At 42.4% G+C, this 14,521-nt stretch overlaps 1 protein-coding gene across 5 annotated transcripts in view; it reads right to left on the bottom strand.

The window, feature by feature from the left end:
- Nucleotides 1-14,521, bottom strand: part of LPGAT1 (lysophosphatidylglycerol acyltransferase 1) — a 102,648-nt gene that overhangs the window by 45,216 nt on the left and 42,911 nt on the right. The gene's annotated exons all lie outside the window — the stretch shown is intronic.

The raw sequence follows: 14,521 nt of genomic DNA, 5'->3' as shown, positions 1-14,521 counted from the left end.
GACGTAATGGAAGAATATGAATCCATTAAAAGAATGGGGGGTGTCCCAATACCCAAACCCCCAAAGGGACTTGTTACCTAAACAGAGCAAGTCACAAACAGTGTATACAGCATGATAACATGTTTTTAAAGAAAAAATAAAATTTATGTTATTTAATACATTGGGAAAAGTCTGGGGGAATGAATTCTAAGCTATTAATATTGATCGTCACTAGGAAGTGATTCCCAGAATGCTTCAAATTCTGCTTTGTAATAAAATATGCAAGTATTATAAAAATATGTTAAGTATCTTCATTTTCAAAGAAGAAAAAAGACGTTACGTTTACTACCAATCTCCAGGTGAAATGTCACAGCCTGTGTGAACAGTCTAAGGGAAACTGTGGCGTCTCCATGAGGTCAGGCTTCATTTTATAGTAAATTCACTTCACAGAAGAAAATAAAACTGAGCATAGGTTTCATGCATTAGTATTCTACAAAGAAGCTTCCAGGGCTCCTCAAGTGTCTGATGTAAATTACCAGGGGCTGATTACACATTAGTATTCACTCATCTTGGGCCACACTGAATTCCCCAGTCCTGCTCAACCACCCCAGTTCCCTTTAAAAAAATCACTCTGATGTAGCAATAAAGTCATGTTGAATTTTGTAAAAATCTGGATTTTATTCAACAATACATTTAGTCTCTAATATCTCTCCTATTCTTTTTCTGTCGTACCTGGACCGTATTGTTATATACTTCAAAGACCACTGTTAGACTAACGAAATCTAGATAAATCACGCTTGAAGAGAAAAAGCACTTATTTCACGTACGGGGCAGCTGTGTTCCTCAGATCGTACCCTGCTATCCCATCTTAACCAAGGAATAGAACTGTTGGCATGTTAAAGAATACAAGCTGTGGATGCCTACCAAGTTTTACATTGAACTTAATTAGAAGAACAAAAATATTTTAACATACTGTTCTGTGGAATGAATTCTCAAAAAATAATTGGGTCGGGTTCACTATTTCCAAAGGGAATATAGGAAAATGAATAAAAACTGCAAAAGGAGTTTTCTAGTTGTAACAGAATTTTTAAAATTCTTGTTAGAAACCAAAGCCAAAGATGGTCACTTACCACACACACCCACACACACCCACATGCACCAACAAACCTCTCCCCAGAGTTACAGACTGGAACTGATCAGGACATGTTCCATCTCAAAAAGAAAATTTATTAAAATAATTCATCACAAATTCCTTAAAAACAGTGATGCTAAAGCCATTATACTGCCTAATAAGACAATGGATGTGGAGAAGAAAGGTTGCTTAATACATGACGATACAAACTTATCTTCCAAAGTTCAAAAACACTGTGCCTGCAAGCTGACGCCCCAAACTATTTTACTATCTTGTACCTTGGTTTTCTCCTATATAAAACATTAATATCACTAATGCCACTCAAAACATATTGTAAAAATAAATGAGACATGACTGATAGACACAGAGATCTTGGGTAATTGGACTACACGAGAGGTGAAGTTACTTTTGAAATCAGTATTAATGAAAACAGCCATATGCCCACTGTGTCGCGGAAGGTCAGCTGCTCTAATGTGAATAGTAAAGACTGAAGAGCAAAATACCACATGACAGGATCTCACGTTGCTCAAAAACTGTGGCTTTCAGTAGCCCACACTGGATTCAGACTGCACTGGATTCATGCCGAGTTAGAGGTTAACCGAGCAAATGGGGCAAGATGAAAAGAGAATGAGAACATAATTAAGGGCAGCCATGAGAAAGTAGCTTAAGGTACTAATTAATGGAGGGGAGACTGGTGAGGAAAGGAACCAAGCAAGGGGGTGATTAACTGAAAGAAAATGGAGGGGGGAGAGGTATTTCAGGCTACCCTTCACCCTTCCCCATCCTATTCAAACCCCCAGAAGGCCCAGATATTTTGAAAAAGCCCCTGGGTAAACCTGATGTACACCTGTAAACAGGAACTGCTGAACTGGAGCACTGCTCAGCTTTGTTTTATTTTTTTAACCAAGTATACTGAACATATTAGGCAACTGTGGTCAGTGCCCCTTTTGGGGGCGCTTAAAATTTAAGAGTTTTTATTTGAGGAGGTAAGGCTGAAGGGGTAGCTTTTGAACTGGTTGCTTAACTGAAAGAATAACAGCAGCATATATGATTAAATAGATATACAATAATTAAATACTAATAATCTTAATAGATACCATTTACAGAATGCTTACTATGTGCCAGGCATTTATAATTAGTAACAAACCCCACGTGTCCAGATACTATGATCCCCAATTTACAATTAAGGAAAATGAGACACAAAAGGCTGAGCAGAATTTTCCCAGTTGCGCAGTTAGGAAGTAGGGGAACTCGGCTTCAAAACCACGGTGCACGCGGGCACTGCTGGCCCGCTGCAGGGCAGAGAACCTTGAAGACGGTCCTTGGGTATGTTGCTCACAGATGCCCTGAAGCTGCCTGTTATTGTCCCAGGATGTGGGGTGGACAGGCTAAGTCCCAGAGTCCTCAACAAATAAGGTTGGTGGACAGCAGCAATAAGGAGGGGTACAGGAGCACACAGCCAAAGAATTAAGTGGGACATTGTTTTTTGGGTTTGGTTTGTTTTGGGTTTTTTTGTATGACAGGTGAATAACAACCAAGTCTAAAGAGGCAATGGATATCAAAGAAAAACGTCAACATTGTCTTGGGGCCCTGGATGCAGCCGTCTTGAATACCATGTGCTCGTCACAGAACCAGCTCTTCCTTCCCCTTAGGCTTCTCCATCTCCACAAAGGACACCATCATTCACCCCGTCAAGGCAAGACAAAACCTACGACCCCCTTTGATGCCTCTCTCTCCTTAGGTCTCCACACTTAGTCCATCTCTAAATCACGTGGTATCTACCTCCAGAACACACCCTGCACCCTCTGTGTCTGTGTAAGTTTATTTAATTAAGTTTAAAAGTTTAATTAAGTTTGCTGTTTTAAAAAAGGGAACCACTGATAGCTTGGGAAAAGCAATTGTTCCTGCAGACATTAAAACTGTGAAACTCCCCTGGCTGGAGTGGCTCAGTGGACTGAGCGCCGACTGAGAAGCGGAGGGTCACTGGTTCGATTCCCAGTCAGGGCACATGCTGGGTTGCAGGCATGGTTCCCCAGTGTGGGGAGCACAAGAGACAACCACACACTGACATTTCTCTCCCTGTCTTTCTCCTCCCCTTCCAATCTGTCTAAAAATAAATAAATAAAATCTTTTTAAAAAACTGCAAAACTTTTAGCATCCCAGTCAACAGTCTCTAATACAACCCCCAAATCCTACACGTTTCCAAACATCCGACCCCCACCCCCATCCCATTTAAGAACCGCTAAGGTAGAAAGTTCAAGATGAGTTAGGTCAGTATAGGCCTGGGGTAAAATCAGAGCGAGGTTACATAACAAATGAGAGCAGCAGAGCCAACACAGGCCTAAGTGCAGTGCACTCCCTGGGGGCAGATCCAGTCCTCTGATGCTCACCCTTCACCTGCTGAGCCCCAGGACATGGCAGCCAAGGGTCTGGAAGTCTCCTCTAGAAACTCTAACCAGCTCTAGAGAAAAGATCTACAGGTACTCACATCTGTGGTTCTCCAATGAAACATTCCAATCAGATTACCCTACAACTAGGCACCAGAATTCTGCACATCACCATATAAAAGCCACAAAAGCCAGGGGGTGAGAGAAAATGGTGTTACGGTGTGAACAGGTGGGATGGGCTGTGGGGGCTATTTTGGTAAAAGATAAGAATGTCTTTAGCATCTTTATATTCTGGAAGTCAAGAGCAAAGATAAAAGGGGACAGTTATCAGTGACGTGAGACTGGGCGTAAGGAAGAGAAAAGGGAAGAGTCTCTAGACCACGGCCCTGGGGCCACCAACCAAACCCGAGTCGCAGTGGGTGATGAGAGGAGTTAAAAACCAACCTGGGAAAGAGAAATGTTCAGAAAATAATCATGAACATAGATATCCCAGGTGGAGCTGAGCTAGGCCAAGTTGGGGATGTCCTTAAAATGAAAGAACCAAGAGCAGGCTTAAGTGTTCATACCAGCCAAATGCCCAAGAGGGCTTTTGCCAAGAAATTCATAGTGGGAGCTAATATGTAGCCTCTGGTCGAGGCTTGACCATATTCCCAAACTTTGAAATGTAGGCTAGTGAAGGAAAAAAACACTAAGAATATAATCAAATGAGAAGCTAATTAATGGTATTACATAGTGGCACATTCTCCTATTTTGAAGAGCTTTCATTCCGATTCTCTCCCTTGCTACAGCAGAGCTGCAAGGCACAGAAGCCAGGTATCGGTCTTACGTAAAGCTGAGGATCAGAGGAGACACTGTGCCAGGTAATACTGTAAATCTAACCAAAACCCTGGTCTGTCGACCCCCGACACCAAAGCACACATAGCCCTTGTGTAAGATCACGAACCACTCAACTAAAAGGGAAGTGTGCTATGTGTTCATGGCATCATGAAAATAGCATGGGCTTAAGAGTAGGAGACCTTCACTCACAGGCCAGCTCTGTCCCTTGCTAGCTCTGTCAGCCACCAAAGCTCTATCCCCCAAAGTAACTTCCCCCAAGCTTCACTGTCTTGCTTACACAATGAGATGGATGTTCCTTCCCTCTGAGGACTGTTATATTTTATAGTATTTAATAAGAACCCAGTGCAAGCACTTGCAAGAAGGCCCAGCCCATCAGGCACTCAGAGTCAGCTGCCTGTGGTTTGCAGGGAACGTGGTCTCCTCGCTACAGAGTGATGTAAAAGGCACAGGCCAGGCTTTTCTTTTAACGCCTTACCAAAGATAAATAGCTTCCAAAGTCATCAGAAAAACTGACTCGGCAAACTATAAAGTAAAGAATCTAACGTCACAAGAAGAAAACATCATTTTGAGATCAACAGGATGATGAATGTAAGAACTTGACACAGGGGAGAGAATAAAGAGGCTACATAATTAGAATCCACTACAGGTATAAGGTTCGAACTCAGAGTCCATGGGAGCCATATATGAACTTCAGAGTTATAAGCCCCTTGAAGTTGTTTGTAAAATTGTCAGTATGTGCAAAGGTGCTGGGGTAAGCCAAAAATGTACCCACACCTCCGACTCATAAAATGTCCACGTCAAATCCCCGGAACCTGTGAATGTTACTCTATATCATAAAAGATATGATTAAATTAAGGGTCTTGAGAGAAGGAGCTTATTCTGGACTATCTGGATGGGCCCCAAACCAAGGAGATGTGTCCTTGTAAGAGACACACAGAACAGACACAGGGAAGAGGAGGAGGCAGGTGGAGCGGTGCAGCCACAAGACCAGGAGAGCGGTGGCTCCCGGAAGCTGAAGAGGCGAGGGGTCTCCCCAGGGAGCCTCTGGCAGGACTGCTGACACCTTGAATTGAACTTCTGGCCTCTAGAAATGTGAGAGAATAAATTTCTGTTGTTTTAAGTGCTTCTGTAGTAATTTGTTATGGCAGTCATGAAAAATTAATTCAGGTGCATTTTTCGGGGGGGGCAGTTAGGGGAAGGCCCATGACTTTCATCAGATTCTAAAAAGAGGTTTTTGTGAATTCCAGAAGGTAAAATTACCATTGTAGAGGATAAAACAAAACTGTCTATAAACAAAGGAACTGGAAAAGTTTTTTAAAACCTGCAGAACAAGTCATTGCTTTGATACGATCCCATGGTTCATAAATGTTGAAATAAAAAAACTAGTAAGCTGTCCTCTGACATCTAATCCAAAATTCACTGTACTGTCTCTTGGAGTTCAACTCTAGGAATGCATTAAAAGGCAGTGATTCCCAAACAACTAAACAGCCTGTTTAAAATGTAGGTTCTCAGACTCCATCCCCACACACTGGTTCCGAATCTCCAGGGCAGAGGGTGCATGTCCTCTGATAATCCAGATGTGCAGACGGAAGTGGAAACCGCTACTTCGAGGCAGGGGTCAGTAAACTTGATTTTCCACACAGCGTCAGACTGTACGTATATTAGGCCGTGCAGGTTAAGCAGCAAAATGGAGGACATTATATAGGCGTGTGTTTACATAACAGATCTATTTTCCAACAAATTTCCAAAAATTTTATTGACAAAATTCAAAATATAAAAGTAACAATATAGTAGTCTCCCCCTTATCCACAGGGGATACACTCTAAGACCCGCGGTGGAGGCCTGAAACCACATCTAGTACTGTGGTATATATATGTTGATTTCTACACATACATGGTTATGAAGTAGCTTAATTTATAAATTAGGCACATTAAGTGGTTGACAGTAACTAACAATAAAATAGAACAGTTATAAGAATACACTGTTATAAAAGGGATGTGAATGTCTCTGTGATCATTACTGAGTAAAATAAGGGGACCTGAAAACAAGCACTGTGACAGGCCCACAGCCAATCTGCCATCCGAGACGGCTACTAGGGACGGACTGGCAGGTGGTTTATTTACGGTATGGATACTAGACCGAGGGATGAGTCACATCTGCTGGGGCTGGAGCAGGAGGTGCAAGAGCTCACCATGCTACTCAGAATACGGTGCAATATAAAACTTACGATTATTTATTTCTGTAGCTTTCCATTTAATATTTTCAGGCTGTGGTTGACAGCGGGTAACTGAAACCAAGGAAAGCGAAACCGCAGACCGTGAAACTGCAGAGAAGGGTGGACTGCTGTACAACTTTCTGCAGTACAGCTTGTCTGCTAGTGAGAAGTGTGGCCGTCCTTTGGGGAGGGTTAACATTTCACTTAACTTAACTGGGGTTCAAAGTCAGTGCTTCCTATCATCAGAAGGATGGCGAATGGTGATCTGTGAAACTTCCAGAGCTGGAAAGGATCTGCAAAACAAGCAGGCAGTGGGCTGGATTTGGCTGCTGACCAACCACTGCAGAAAGGTATCAAATAAAAAAAAGGAGGAAGAAGAAAGAACCACAACTCCTGCTCTAAGCAATTGACAAGTTAGTTAAAGAGACAAGAACAGCAACAGTAAAAACAAGAGTGAAAAACAGGAAGCAATTTTGAATGTTTTATGTAGTAAAGCAGTGAGCCCTAACCATTTTGAGTATGAACAGCCTTTTTAATGTCCAAATATGTAGCAGATATCTATGATAGTTCTTTTAGCACTGAGTGAAAATATCCACAACAAAAAGCAACTATAAAGTCTATAATGTTTTTAAGGGATTTCTTATTAATCAAAATAGCACTTATATATATTTTTAAAATATTAACAGATATTTATAAGATACTGTTTATCCACAGATGATATTTAACATGTACACAGATTACTGACCCCGAGAGAACCCTGAAGCACTGCAGGAAATCTCAGCCCAAAGATTAGGAACCACAATTAACCGAGCAGACGACAGAGAGGTTCAGAAGGAAGGAGAGCACGGAAACTGAGGGGGGGGAGCCATGCCATGGGGTTAGATAAGTAGGTAGAACTTTTCAGAGAAACTGAAGAAAAGAGCTCTCAGAGAGGAAGAATAGTGAGAAGATGTAGACGGAATGAGGAGAGCAGTCTTACTAAATCCTAGTTCCGAACAGGAGCGAATTCATGGCCTGCCCCCGCCACCAGAGCTGCCAGTTAAGGGCTGTCCCTGTATCGCCCCTTTCCTCTCCTTCCACCTTCACTAAGAACAGTTTCCCAAACCCATTAGCTATGCAAGTAAGTGACCCCGGTTTCTTCAGGTACAGCTCTAAGTAGGTCAGCAACTTGGCTTTTTCATCTTAAAAATTAAAAGACAGCCCTGGTCGGGTGGATCGTTGGTTGGAACATCATCCTGTACACCAGAAAGGTTGCAGGCTAGATCCCTGATCAGGGCACACACCTAGGTTGCGGGTTCGAGGCCGCAGATGGAGTACATGTGGGAGGCAACTGAGCAGTGTCTCTCTCTCACATCGATGTTTCTTCTCTCTCTCTCTCCCCACCCACCCCCTCCTTCCTCCTCTCTCAAATCAATAATATCCTCGGGTGAGAATTTTTTAAAATAATTATACATAAATAAATTGATTAATAATTAATATTAAAAGCCTTCTCTTGACCCAATTTCTCTCCTGCAACTATCACCCTCTACTCTTTCAGAGCCAAACTTCTGGAAAGTCCCACGTTCATGTTTGCATTTTACCTTCTCCCGTTCCCCATTCATCTCCAACCTACCCCAATCCAGTTTCCACTGCTACTGCCTCAGTAAAGCTGCTCTTGCCAAATCCAACAAATGGTACCTCAGCTCTTGTCTTCCAAAACGAACTCCCAGCAGCACCACCAGACCCCCCACCCCACCTGCCACACACACACTGCTGACCTGACCTCCACACCTAGGGAGGCATTCTTGCTGCTTCTCTGGGGCTCCTCCTTAGGCTCCGCCATCCCCGGTCCTGAGCCTCCCACTGCCGGAACCCTCTGAGACTGACCCTGGGCTTTTCATCCCTCAGTATTCATGATCTCCCTAGGTGATCCCCTCCATCCCCGTGGCTTTAAACACCTTCACTCATTTCCCAACCTGCCTTTCTAGCTCAAGTTTCTCTTCTGAGTTCCAGACTTCACAACCCCACCTTTACTTCGGAGCTCCACTCAGATACTTCTCACCTACCCTATGCTAAATTTCTCTCTCCTCTCCACGTTACCCCTTCTCAGGCTTCCCTAACCACCCAGCAGCTCACACCAGAACCCTCATGATCGTCCCTGGCACCTGTCCTGCAACAGCGAAACGCCAGGCCTCTCTGATGCCATCCTCTTCACACCTGCTCTGTTCCCATGGCCTTCAGGTCAATGGCTTCTTGCCGATGGACATGCTAATCATCAGAGGAATTCTGCTTGCAACTTGACTTTTCCAATAGCAGCCCCTTACCCAAGGCGCCTCTCCTGAGGAGATGAGGAAAGTATGTATGAAAACAGTGACTGTTTACCAATGATTTGCAGGAAACTTGTGACCAGACTCACATCAACCAGAGCCCACAGACTAGGAACAAACACATTCGTTCCACTGTTTCCTCAGAGCCCTGCTGGTGCCCAGCTATTTGCAGCCAGCTAGCACCCCTTGCCCCTCCCATCCCCCCCCTGACATAAAAGAAGCCTAAAGTCTGCATTTTCTTAAGATGGGTTTGCAGCAGCACTTGGTATCCCATCTTCTCAGTTGATGTCTTCTGGGTCAATAAACCTTCCCTGCTCCAACTCGGATGTTTCAAGTTTTGACTTTGGTCTGGTAACACTTCCATTGCATCCTGTATGTTCAGTCCCTCGGCTAACTAACCCTGACAGTTCCCCCTACAAAACTCTCCAGTGAGAGAGTTTTCTTTCCATCCCCATGGCCATCACGTGAGACCAAGCAACTCTCACCCCACCTGACCATCTTCCGAAGGTATCCCTTGCACACTCTCAATTCCCTCTAATCCATTTCCGCAAAGCTGGCAGAGTATAGAATTACAAATATGAACTTGATCTCACCATCCCCTTACTTAAAATCCTTGAATGGTTTCCTCTTAGGATGAATTTCAAAACCCTTCACATGCTCTTAAAAGGCCTCAGTGGATTTGGCCATATCGCCTCCCCACCACAACCGCCCCTACGTCCTCACTCACTGCGTGCGGCAGCCAGCCTGCCTTCCCTCTGCCCCCCGAACAGGGAGGCACAGTATTTTAGCACAGTACTTTACAAACCCGTTTCCTCCTCTGCACCGGCTGCCCCTCACTCAGCCTCACCCGGCCAGCCCCTACCTACTCCTCAGTTCTCAGTCTCCGTGCAGCTTTCTCCAGGAGGCCATTCCTCTTGGACACCACTTCTCTCCAGATTACACCCTCCATTCTCACTCTTGTAGCCCCTACACTTGCTCTTCGGAGCCCTCTCACAGTTGTGACGACGTGGTAACGTGGGCCTCCAGTTGCCTCACACATGGAACCGTCAACCGCAGCAGCACAGGAGCTGTGCGGCAGCCCCCCCCCCGCCCCGGGCCCTCAAACATCCGTCACTAGAATGGGCGGCTGCATCGATCAGAAGACAATCCAACAAAGTTGCTCTGAAGCACTTCGTAACTAACAAACATAAACTTTAGTTAGTATTTTAGTTAGACTACGGCTTAAATTAATAACATTGTTTATTAATTAAGGCAAAAACTGTATTGAGCTATACTATTAGCTAAGCTTGAGTACCCTCAAATGTATTTCTAAAACTATCCCATAACTTAGCTTTTATTCATTTAGACGTACCTTTCCCCAAAAGGTTAACATATTTGTCTTCCTAGGCACTAATATAATAACATTAACAGAAGTTATTTATAGAGTACCAACTACCATGCTGTTCACTTTACATTAAAGCTTCACAAGCAATAAATACACCAACCTCTATTTTTACAGCGTCTGAAACTGAGGTTCAGAGAAGTAACCAGCTCAGAGTCGCACAACTTGCAAGTGGTGCTGGCAGGACTCCAACTAACTCAAAAGTCAGTTTGGTTGCTACATCAGGCTATCTCTGCTATCACACTTATTTTATCTAGCAATCTCTATTCTTCATTATACATCTTTATATAAGGATCCCAGGCTTAACCTGGCTTTAAATGATTATTTAGATAACTGCCCAATTCAGTCTCTCACGTACAAACCAATCCTTATCCTGCCCACAAAAAACAGCCTGTGACTCATTAAAAACGACACCCTTGTTCCTTATCCATGTAACCTATACTTTATTCTACAAAACAAATTTAGTTTCCACGTAATTTTCATCTCTGCAAGGACTTCAATTAACTTTGGAAAATGGAACCATCATATTAAGGGAAAATGTGCATATTGATTTCCATTTTTCCAGAAAACTTCTCGCAGATCCATTGGACACATATTTCATAGTAAATTCAACTACTTTTAAAACCATCCATCAAAATAAAAACTATGCCAAATTTCCTTTTGGTAGGAATTAGTCGAAATCATAGTATTTTACAAATCAACCACTTTGCTAACTGGCAGGAGGCAGTCAATAAACATTTGGTTTCTCAATCACAAAAGATACTCCTACAACTAATGTCCTGTTAGAAAATACTGTTATTATTAACAATATTTCTGAGACAAGTGAAACACATAACTAGAAAAAATTTCCTCAACATAGAGGTAGGAAGGGGTCATTTAATCCAATTATGAATATTAATTGTTGAAAAACACTATTCTCAGTGAGCATTTTTAAATCCAAGATGAAGTTCAATTAGGATTTCTGATTCATGAACTAATTATTATTGAAGTCATAATACATCGCAGAAAGGATCATGGTTTTTAAGAAATTAAACTACAACAAAATATACTTAACACTCCAAACTTATTACGGCACTACAGTAACAAAGATTGTGTGGTACTGGCATAAGGAGAGACATTTACAAACAATGAAATAGAACCGAGAGTCCAAAAATAAACCCATACAGCCAACTGATTTTCAACAAAGATGCCAAGATCATTTCATGTGGAAAGAACAGTTTTTTTTTTTCAACAAACTATGCTAGGAAAACTGGATATTCACATGCAAAAGAACAAAGTTTGGACCTCTACCTTACACCAGAGGGAAAAATTAATGCAAAATGGATCAAAGACCTAAATATAAAAGCTAAACTCTTAACAGAAAACATAGGTGTAAATCTTCATGACCTTGGATTAGGCAATGTTTCTCAGCTATGACAGTGAAAGCACAAGCAACGAGTGAAAAAACAGAGAGGGCATAGTACACAGCACGGGTCCCCAACCCCAGGCCAGGCACCCTTACTGGTCAGTGGATGGGAACCCGGCCAGCCGCAGAGCTGCAGGTGAGCAGCCCCAGGCAAGGGAGGGAAGGTTCGTCTGTATTTATAGCCACTCCCCACCACCCGCATTGCTGCCTGAGCTCTGTCCTCTGTCAGATCAGAGGTGGCATTCGATTCTCACACTACCGTGAACTGTACATGCGAGGGATCTAGGTTGCAGGCTCCTTGGGAGAATCTAACTCCTGATGGTCTGAGGTGGAGATGAGGCGGTGATTCCAACACTGGGGGGCGACTACAAACACAGATCATCATTAGCAGAGAGGTGTGACTGCGTAGAGACCATAAAAAAACCAATCGCTTGCAGACTCTTACCAAAGTTATCTCAGTGAGTGGCAAGTGACAATTAACCTGCAACTGGTGGCAGTCTATAAAGCCATCCCCCTCCACCCTGGTCCATGGAAAAACTGTCTTCCATGAAATGAGTCCCTGGTGCCAAAAAGGCTGGGGACCACTGGTACACAGAAAAAACTTATAACTCAATAATAAAAAGACACATAGCCCAATTTAAAAAATGTGCAAAGGATTTGGGTAGACATTTCTCCGAAGATATATAAATGGCTAGTAAGTACATGAAAAGATGCTCATCATTCATCATTAGGGAAGTGCAAATCTAAACCGCAGTGAGCTACCACTTCATATCTGTAGGGCGGCCAAATTAGAACAAAACAACAAACAAAACCCCAGGAAACAAGTGTTAGCGAGGATGTAGAGAAACCGGAACTCACGTTGCTGCTGGGAATGTGCAATGGGACAGCTGCTATGGAAAACAGTCTGGCAGCTCCTCAGAAGTTAAACATAGAATTATCATATGACCCAGCCCTTGGACTTCTAGGTCCAAAGGACTTAAAAACATGTTCACACAGAAACTTACACATGAATGTCCTTAGCATTATTATTCATAATAGCCAAAGTGTGTCAATGAGCCAAATGTTCACCAAGTGATGAGTGGATAACGTGTGGTCCACACGTCCAGTGAGGTGTCATCCAGCCACACAAGAAATGAAACGCTGACACGTCACAACATGGACACACCTTGGAAACATGATGCTGAGCAAAAGAAGCCAGACTCAAATGACTACGTATTACACGACGCCATTTACATGACATGTCATAGTAGGCAAACCCAGAGAGACAGAGCACGGTTAGCGGTGGCCAGGGGAGAAAGGGGGAAGGAATGGAGAGTCGCGGCTAATGGTCTGTGGTTTCTTTGGGTGGTGAGGACGTGTCCTGGACTAGTGAACACAGGTGGCTGAACAGTTCTGCAACTGTAAGAAGAACCACTAAGTTGTCCATTTCAATATGGTGAATTCTAGCTATGTCAATTATATCTTTATTTAAATATATTATTTTATTTTTTAAATTTTGTTTTCAATTACAGTTTAAATTACTTTGTGTTACTTTCAGTTGTACAGTACAGAGGTTTGAGATATATATATATATATATATTCTTAATACTAAAGCTACACTGATCATAGTTTAGTCTTGTGATGATTCAGAAACTTCTTGATGTATTTAAATCTACAGATTTTTTCCCTTAAAGTGTCAAATAACGAAAAATTCAAATTAACAGCATATGCAAAGTGTATCTTAAGTATGAGTCATAATGCTTCTTAAAGTGTAATGGTAAAAAAATGTTTGGGAAGGGTGTTTTGCTAGCAAAACTTAATCAAATCTATTCTATCTTAAGAAAAAATACAACTTGTAACAAAAATTTAGGCATTCTTTTTACAGTACTATTTTTAAATTATCTGTACTATAAAGAAACAAATCAACCAGACTTGCTGTTTTTGATATTTAAAAATATTAACTTTTAAATATTAATTTTTAGTAATCTAGATTTTACATGATTATATCCATATGGAGAAATGAGAGCCCTGGCTGGGTGGCTCAGCTGGTTGGAGCGGCGTCACCCCACCCACCAAAACAGCGGTGTGGGTTCGATCCCTGGTCAGGGCACCTACTGCGGGTTCCACCCCGGTCTGGGTGCATATGAGAAGCAACTAATTTATGTTTCTCTCTCTCTCCCTCTCTTTCTAAAATCAACGAACGTATCCTTTGGTGAGGACTGAAAAAGAAAAGAAGAAATGAGACATTCTACTAATTAATGAGTACACCAAAAGCAGGAACCATCTCTCTAGGTTGGTAATATGTTACATGAAACTTGAAAAGCCTCTGACCACAGTTCCTACTGATGGCACTTCATTTTCAGTTCCTGTCGCACACCTTTGCTACGTGAAATCAGCAGTCGAGGCCATTAACAAACTGTCAGTTTTCAATGGTAGAATCATTAGTGTATAGATCATCAGGCTTATAAATGCAAAGCTACCATATGCCTAATGGAAATAGACTAGTAATTATATTTAAGCTTTTTTTTTTTTAATGAACATTACCTGAGCCTCTGGGGTCCGGGCAGGTAACACAAACGAGCCGAGTGAGACGAGGGAGGAGTGGGATCTCGGGGGAAGCGGCGAGCACAGGCCCCAGCAAACCGCCGCAGACAGCAGTGGGGCGCCCGCGTGGCCAGATTTCTAATTTCTCAATGTTTTGTGAAATCTCTCTAATTTTGAAATGTTGGCAACTAATTTTTTAAAAAGTTGGGATAGCATGAAGGCCAAATAAAGCACATCAGCTGGTGAATATGGCCACAAGCTTCCACACTCTGAAAAGAAACTCCTGAAACTAGTTTATAAGAGACTATAAATAGACTATATTTAATATGTTATATATTTTATATGTAGTAACTACA

Source organism: Artibeus jamaicensis, unplaced genomic scaffold, assembly GCF_021234435.1.
Source record: "Artibeus jamaicensis isolate MK-2021 breed Jamaican fruit bat unplaced genomic scaffold, CSHL_Jam_final contig_2170, whole genome shotgun sequence".
Taxonomy (NCBI): domain Eukaryota; kingdom Metazoa; phylum Chordata; class Mammalia; order Chiroptera; family Phyllostomidae; genus Artibeus; species Artibeus jamaicensis.
This window is presented reverse-complemented; position numbering and strand designations above follow the sequence as displayed.